The 8,856-nt window shown below is 50.1% G+C and overlaps 1 long non-coding RNA gene across 1 annotated transcript; it reads left to right on the top strand.

Annotated features, from left to right (window-relative positions):
• Window positions 1-2,733: 2,733 nt before the first annotated feature.
• LOC124504371 (uncharacterized) lies at window positions 2,734-4,454 on the top strand. Its single transcript, XR_006960387.1, has 2 exons — window positions 2,734-2,986; window positions 4,014-4,454. It is a non-coding gene; the product is annotated as an uncharacterized LOC124504371 (long non-coding RNA).
• Window positions 4,455-8,856: the final 4,402 nt, after the last annotated feature.

Genomic DNA, 8,856 nt, shown 5'->3' with positions numbered 1-8,856 from the left:
TCTTTCTCTCATTCATTCATTCATTCATTCATTCAACAAACATTTAAATAGTGTCTTTACTATAAGGCAAGCACCACACTAGACAGTGAAGTCCACAAAAATACTAAGATTCAATCAGTCATTGACCTTGTGGAGGTGTTATCTAACTGGGGAGATACATTTATAAACAAATTATTCACAAGCCTGTGTGAGAGATAAAATTATGTATGCAGTGGAAGCAATCTGGGGGAATAGAATACAGTGGAGGGTCAAGGAAGTATTCACGGAGAGGGTATGGGAGCTGAAAGCCCAGGTGGGACTCACCAGCCAGAGAAAGGAAGAGAGTAGCCTCAGGGTGATGAAACAGTCTGCTGGCTATAAACACAGAAGTCCTCCATAATGAGTTTCCAGTAAAGGGCCAGAAGGTCTTCAAAAGTTCTTCTACTTTTGAAGTTTATTTATTTTGAGAAAGAGAGAACATGCATAAAGCGGGGGAGGGGCAGAGAGGAAGACAGAATCCCAAGCAGGCTCCACACGGTCAGCACGGAGCCTGATGAGGGGTTCAAACTCACTGTGAGATCATGCTCTGAGCTGAAATCAAGAGCTGGATGCTGAGCCCCCTCTTTTTTTTAACTATTACTCATTGAACAATAGAGAGCACGCATGTGCACAAATAGGGGCGGGGCAAGAGAGAGAGGGAGAGAATCCAAGCTGGCTCCCACCGTCAGCGCAAAGCTGTGTGAGATCACGACCCGGTGAGATCATGACCTGAGCCGAAGTCGGATGCTCAACAGACTGAGCCACCCAAGGCGCCCCCAAATGCTATTCTTGACTGGACAGATCCTGAGTCAACCAGCCCCTGTTCAAGCCCCCAGGGGCTACCCTCCTAGCAGAGGTTACCCTGGGCCCCAAACTATGGTCCTCCATGCAAATCTTCCCCTCCCCCTACTTATGTTGTGGTCTTGTCCAGGGGTGGAACGGGAGCTTTCCCAAGCTAGGCTGACCCCGAGAAGGTTTTCTATCCCCTCATGCCTCCACACTCTGGAAAGCAGCCTCATTACTCAGGCCAATTCACCGCTCAGGCTGTCTCTACCACCCTGCACTCCTCCCCCAGCCCTCATACTAGAGCACCCGGACTCCTGCATTCTCCTGCGGGATCAGCCTCTCCTTCCAAGCCAACTCCTGCCTCGCTCTGTAGTAAAGAGAGGCCTCCGCAGCAAGCCGCCGAAGGCCAGGCCTAGAACATTTGCAGATATCAGGCCAGGGCTTTCTGAAAAACAGGGTAGGCTGGGACGTGCAGAGGTCTCACTGCGCAGAGCTTCAGCACCCCCCTCCGCAGGGGCCCACACGTCGTGTGCGAGCTGTGTGCTGTGTCGCGCGCCACCCCAGAGGCTGGGGGCCCGATGGCCGATCAGCAGGGGTGCAGTACCACTCCCCACAGGGCCTACCCAGACAACCTGAGCCACCGACAGGTCGAGGAGGCAGGAGGCTGGGCTGGCCCGGGGAGTCTCTGGGGGAGCAAGCCCGTGCCCCTTCACGAGCTCCGGGGACGCTCCCGGGGGAGGGGCCCCCGCCGGTGCGGGGGCTGGGAGCCGAGCCGCCCCCTGCCTGCGCCCCGCAGCGCCTGCGCACGCTCCCTCGGGCGCCCTCCCCGCCCCGCCCCGCCCGCCCCAAGCCCGAGCGAGGCGCCGCGGGAGGAATTCCAGCCATTTCCTCTGCGCCGCGCGGTATGTGGCCTGCTCGCTGCCCGACCGCAGCGCGCCCGGGAGGTTGGGGCCGGGCGGCGCGGGCCAGTCACCAGCCGCGTCTGGCAGCTGCCCGGGCCCCGCTGTCCCGCTCAGGATTCCCGGCCAGCCGCCCCTGTCCCGGGCCACCAAACCAGCCGTTCCAACAGCCCGGGCCTGCGCGACGCCCCCGGTTCCGTTCCTCTCCTCTCCTCTCCTCTCCCCGCCCCGCGGGGCCGCTCTCTCGCCTTCTGTGTTTCCCCGCTGCGCCCCCTCCCAGCCCGCCGCCGGCCCTCTGGAGTCCCCAGAATCTGAGTTTGAAACTGAAGTTGGCACTTGCTGCGTCACCTTCGGGCAAGTCCGTTCGCCCTTCTAAGCCTCGGTTTTTCCATCTGTGAAATGGTGACCCTAACAATAGTGCTTCCTCATTTGTGCTGCCTTTAGGTTAAGGGAGGAAAGTGACTTGCAGGACAAACGTCAACGAGGTTTTTGTTTCTCTGGGTATCGCTACTGCCCTTAGCTTTCCTAGATCTTCCTACTGTGGCCTCTAATTCCAGTGTAGTTTGCAGAAGGAGCAGTCAGGGCTGGCTTTACAGGTAGGCATGTGGATGGCTGCCTGCCAGCCCAGCCTGCTCGAGACTGCTCCCTCGTGCCTGTACAGAATGCCTGAAGGTCCCAAAGCAGTCTTCCTATGGATTATTTGCCCTCTGGTTCTTGAAAAGCTTAAAGGACGGCTATTTAGTTTTTTGTTTTTTGTGTTTTTTTGCTTGTTTGTTTTAATTATGTCCTTATAGTCTGAGAGCAGCCAGACACATACTGATTAGGGAAAGTTGAAGGTGCGGGCCTTCAGACTTGGACTCTAGTTTTGCTGTTCTGGAACAGAGGATGGGCCACACCACGTGTTCTCCAGGCTCCTCTTTCAAAGTGCAGATCCCCAGAGAGAGAACGTTCTTTCAGGCTTTAACCCTTTGGAGGAACAGCCCCAAGCAACTGGGAGGGTGGGATCCGCTTCCCCCGCCGCCCACACCTGCCTCACCCACGCCCACAGCTGCCATAAATATAACGCTAGGTGGGTCGGAAAGCCCCGGGTTTCACCAGCCCGACCGCTTTGCAGACACAGCACGAAAGAGCCACTCTGTCTCGGTGTTCCCCCAGATGGCCCCTTATTTTGATTTTGTAACTTTCGTTCCAGCCAGAGTCCCAAGGCCAAGAACAGCCCTTGCAGCAAGATGTGCGCCCCTCATTCCTCACAAACGCTACAGCCACGGACTGCATAAATCCAGGTAGAGACGGGCCCAGAAACACAGGTGCTGTAAATATCCTAGTCCAGCCGGGAGACTGAGCTCTTGGGCAGCCCCTTGCCACGCACCCCTCTCTAAGCCTGGCACTTCAGGGCCACTGGGGTGCTGTAGGCGGGTCTCCCGGAGGTGGGAAGGGCAGACTGCATGTGTATCAGAAGCCTGATTGGTTCCCCTCTCTGAGACCCCATGACTGCCCAACCTAAGGGTTTTCCCTCTACCCAGGATACCTCTCCCTAATTCCCAATCCTAGACACTTCCTCCCTCCTCTGGTATTTGTAGAAGGCTTCTCACAAGAACCCCATGCTGGGACCAGGCTTCAAGAAAGTCTGACTCCTCTTTCAAGGTAGACCAGATGGTGCCTTTGGCTGGAAGGCAACCACCTGAATCAGATTTAACAATTTACAACTCGATTCTAAATTTTTGGTAGCACTTTTTGTTGGCGGTGAGGGGGGGACAGGCTGGAAGCAGAGTAGATTTAAAAGAGGGGAAAGAAGAAGCAAAGAGGGGATAAAGTCCCACTAGAAAAGGGGACTCTTTTCCGAGCAGGCTGGTTCCCAAGAGCTTAGTGGGACTTTCTAAGCCAGTCTCCTGGGCCTGGGACTTGGTGGGGTGCAGCTCACTGAAGCAGAGTCTGTTGGATAGCAAGAGACTTCACTGGAGAAGAGGTTATTAGAGTTCTCACACCTAAGGCTCAGGGACTCAGACACCAAAAATGTCCCCCGGAAATTCAGACACCTGATGGCTTGGAGAGAGGTTAGCAAGAGCAAGGCAGGTTTGAAGATGATGCGTGAAATGGATCTGAACTATCAGTTTTTAAATACGGCTGTAAAAATAACTTTAAATAAATCGCCGCATTAGAACACAGTAGGTAATCCTTCTAAAAATGTAGTCACAATTCCTCTTCCAATGTGGGAGCATACTCTTTAATCCCTATGCTAAGGAAGCTTTGCCAGCTCTATCTCAACAAGAAATCCTACTTAGAAGTCACTATTCATTCTCCATTTTACAGATGAGGAAGCCGGTACCCAGCTGGCAGAAGAGAGGTTTGAACTCAGGGATCTGACTCCACTGGTCATGACTTGAACTTCTGCTGGGGGTTAATCAATTCTGATGGCCTTTCTGACCATCAATGGAAACAACTCCACCGCAGTCTTTAACTGCCTTTAACAGCAAAGAAGACATTCCTGCAACACTCACCTGCACCTAGCAGATCTGAGTGCAACCTCATTAAACTGAGTGGCCTCAGGGGACCAACTCCAAGACCCCAGTGAATGGAGGCACAAACTGTCCATAGAAACAAGATTCTAAATGGACTGGATATAAGTCACAAGGTCAGGGTCAGCCCTGGACCAGCCCTTCCTGTGTGATTTCAGGACCACATGGAGGCCCAAGTGGCCTTTTTACTAAAAATCAACCGTTAAAGAATCAGATGTGTGTTTAAATTTATATAGGTCACTGGTAACTCACTTTGGACCACTGGCCCAAGACATATGTTGTCTGACTTTCGTAGCTTTTTTTTTTTTTTATTTGAGAGAGAGACAGCATGAGTGGGGGAAGGGCAGAGAGAGAGAGGGAGAAAGAGAGAGCGAGAGAGGGGGAGAGAGAGAATCCCAAGCAGGCTCCAAACTGCCAGCACAGAGCCCAACTCTGGGCTCAAACTCATGAAACCAAGAGTTGGACACTCAACCAATGGAGCCACCCAGCTGCCCCATCCTAGTATTTTTATTTAACTACCAAACATTTAAAATTGGAAGATTGCACAGAAATATCTAGGTTTTTTTTCAGCTTCTCCCCCAAATCTCTCCCTGCACTGGCATGGACTCTGACTTCTCCCACCTTCAGGGCTGTCCTATCCTGTCTTCCCCGCTACAGCCTGGCCCATTGGGGTTTGAATTTGCTGACCCTCATCTCCTTCACTAAAATGCAAATATTCACTAAAGAGGTAACTATTGAACCTCGTTGGTCACATACCAGTATGGACATTTTACCATACTTAAAGTATTAGGGAGATTCATTGTGGTAAATTAAGGTGAGGGTAGGAGAGAAAGTGGGGCTTCCCCAGACAAGGTGTTAGGCCCTCCCAGAGCAGAGCAGAGAAGATTTCTAGGGTCCTAGAAGACCACAAGATGAGAAATTGTTCAAACAGCTGTCATGGATGTGCAAAAGAAACATCACCTATTTCTCAGGAGCTCATCCTTTCTTCTAACTCAGCGAACACCAAGCTTTTTTTAGCATCCTGGGCTGCCTTCCCCAATCCTCCTTCTGTAAGTGCCTTGGGTAACATCCAGAAGCAAACCCTGGAGATGATTAGAGGGCCGCCGACTCAGGCTGTGAGCGAGCCCAAAGGAATGGGTCTGGCTTGTGACCAGGATAGAGCTAAGCCCAGAAGAGGAGCTGAATGAAGACAGGGACCAAGTGATTAACTGGGGCCTGGGCAGCCAGGGACTGAAGCACGATCTCATTCACCAAGATGGTGAGCAGATGTGTTCTCTGAAACGTGGACCACATGAGGGAAAACCATCTTCCCTGAATTTGGAAGCTCTTCCTGCCAAAGCAGTTTATTGTGCAGACAGAGAGGGAAAGAGGTTTTGTATGGAGATGTGGGAATGGATGACATAGCCTTTAGGTGGACTGATAGACCTCGGGGCTGCCTCGTCCTTCCCCAAATGCCCATCTGGGAGGGTTGCATGTCTATGACTGTTTGAACTCATACTTTTTCTGGCAATAGCCCATGTGACAGGTGTCAGCAGAGCCCTGGCTGTGTACTCTTGGACAGGGAGAGGGGTGGATGTGATGAAGTGCTTTTAGGGCTTTTAGAGAAACAGGAAGTTCAGTAACAAGAGACAGGAAAATCTGACTTCTTTCAAAACCAGTGGACAACATGGCAGTCAGAATTGTCGTAACTGCTGGGTGCAGCATTCGGAAAAGGTGAAAAATTACAGAGTGGGGGTGGAGGAACTTGCCAGGCTGGGACAGGGGCACACTCTGTTCAGAGAGCTTCCTTAACCTTCCCCCATCATCAGGAGCCCCAGAAATCCCTCCTGAACCCCAACACTCAGATTTGCTACCGTCGTCTACTGTGTATCCAATAGGACTAACCTCACTGTTTCCTTGTCCCTGTTTATGTCAGTTCTTAAATCTCCCTGGCTCCCAAGTCCCCTTCCCCCCCTTGCTTCCAGACCTCTTATCCCCACCAGGCCCTGTCTTTCCCCAATTCTGTGGCCTTCTCTCACCCTCCATAACACCCAAAACTCTTCTCTGTGGCCTCTAGATTTTATGATCAATGGCTAGCAAAATCTCCCTTGTCCTCAACCTATTCTCTAATCATTCTCATTGCTTCTTTCCCTACAGGACACCTGGGTCTCCCCTGAACTCCCTGCTGCCTGGCAGCCTTCCCAAGCGAGGCCTGATCTTTCTGTCACAGACCTCATCCTAGGCCTGGAGGTGAGATGGGTATCCTGCTTGGTCCTCATTGTCACTTTTAGGAGTATTCTCTCCCTTCTGTGTAAACCCTTGCACCTCACATTGAATTTCACATCATCAGACAATATGAATCACGACTGTCTTCTCTTGCCCCCCAGGGGTTATTGTTCAATCATTCTAGATCCCGGTTCACTGTCACTCTTTCCAATAGCATCTTTTTTTTTTTTTTAATGTTTATTTATTTTTGAGAGACAGAGCATGAGCAGGGGAGGGGCAGAGAGAGAAGACACAGAATCTGAAGCAGGCCCCAGGCTGTGAACGATCAGCACAGAGCCCGATGTGGGGCTCGCCCTCACAAACCGTGAGATCATGACCTGAACTGAAGTCGGATGCTTAACCAACTGAGCCACCCAGGCGCCCCTCCAATACCACCTTAACTGTTGGCAATTGCTGTAGATACAGATGACCCTTCCAGTACTCAGGCCACTCAGTTTGTTCAACTCCTCTCTCCAATAATTTTTCCCTCTGTTAAACCCAGAGTTATGATTATCCATAACTGCAACACCTCCATAATCTCAATTTCACGCACCCCACTCTCTGACCCCAACCTCCTGTCTTTCTTGCTGATCCCAACCATCCTTTGACCCCACCAGAATCTCAAGTCTGTTGAGCCCACCAGCCTTCACTGTGGTCCATGCCTTTGATGTTTTTACTCCCCTCCTGACCTAATGTAAATTTCTGGTCAGTCATTATAACTATACCCCCGCCCCCTTCTATACACTCTCAATTCTTTGCTTCTTTGTCATGCTCACCTGGCATGACAGTAGACCTAGTGAAATCAAATTCTGACTACTCCACACCCCCACACCTGCAGCTAAACGTGGCTAGAGAAAAATACACGGCTACACAGCTTGATTTCACTTTAAATCCATGCTGATGGAACTCCATTGGGTCCTTAATGCTGCCCAGTGGTCATACTTATATTTCCCTGATCCATTCACTCACTTATACTCCTAGATGACAGTTCCACACCTTCTTTTCTCAAACCCTTAACATGTCCTTCCCATCCCCACTCTCAGCTGCTAATTAGATTCTTTTTTCCACTGGAAAAATACAAGCAACCAGAAGAGAACTCTGCAGATTCCCACCATTATATCTCACTTACTCAAGGACATTACTTTAGCAACTCTTCTTTTTCTCTCTTAACCAAATTGTCACTCTCTATTGGACCATTTCCATCAGCACACAAGCATACTATTGTTCCTCCCATCTTAAAAAACAACATCTTTTAATGGCCGTATTTCCCTTGGCAGCCTCTGTCCCATTTGTTTGCCTCCCCTTAGATGAAACTCCTCAAAGAATGATCTACTTGTCAAACTCCTCTCCTCTATCCCTGTCTTAAACCAGCCCCAAATCAGGCTCATGTCCCCACCACTCCACAGAGATTGTTCTTGTCGAAGTCACCATGACTTCCGTGTTAGTAAATCCAGTCGCCAATTCTCAGTTCTCATTTTATCCGTTAATAGCATCCAATAAAGTTCGCTACATTCTCCTCCTTGATGCACTTTCTTCACTGGGCTTCCAGGACATCACATTCTCTTGGTTTTCTTCCTACCTTACTACTCCTCCCTTCTCGATCTCTTTTTCTGATTCTACCTCTTTTGCCTGACCTCTAAATGGGGAAGTACCCAGGGCTCAGACCTCAGCTTTCTATTCTTCTTTATCCACCTCTTTTGATCTCATACAGATATGTAGTTTTAAATACTATCAAAATGCCCATGACACACATATCTCCAGCTGAGACCTCCCCTCTGAAGTCCAGACCCACATTTCCAACCGTCTGCTCCATATCTCCAAACTCAAGATGTCCAAAATGGAACTCATGAGACGCTTCCCCAAACGTGATCTGTCTGCAGCCTTTCCCATCACAATTGATGGTTACTCTATTCTTACAGGTTCTCAGACCCAAAACCGAGTCACTCTTGACTTCCTATTACACACACATCAGATGTGATAGGAATTAATTATCTTCAAAGTATATCCAAATCCAACTACATCTCACCACCTGCTGCCAAATTAGTCCAAGTCACCGTTATCTGTCACCTGGATTACTACTGGAGCCTCCTGTCAATGTCCCTGTTGATACAATTATTTTCAACATGGAAGCCAGATGGACCCCTTTAATTTTGTTTTACATTTATTTATTTATTTTTGAGAGAGAGAGAGTGAGAGCGAGCGCTCATGAGAACACAAGCAGGGGAGGCGCAGAAAGAGGGAGAGAAAGAATTCCAAGCAGGCTCTGTGCTTTCAGCACAGAGCCTGATACAGGGGCCTGAACTACTAACGGTGAGATCAGGACCTGAGCCAAAATCAAGAGTTGAATGCTTAGCCAACTGAGCCACTCGGGCATCCCAGACTGATCCCTTTAA

This window comes from Lynx rufus, unplaced genomic scaffold (assembly GCF_022079265.1).
Source record: "Lynx rufus isolate CCGP_SWC_20201006 ecotype Redwood Valley unplaced genomic scaffold, mLynRuf1.p SCAF_8, whole genome shotgun sequence".
NCBI lineage: Eukaryota > Metazoa > Chordata > Mammalia > Carnivora > Felidae > Lynx > Lynx rufus.
Note: the sequence above shows the minus strand (reverse complement) of the source record. Positions and strands in the feature narration are given on the sequence as shown.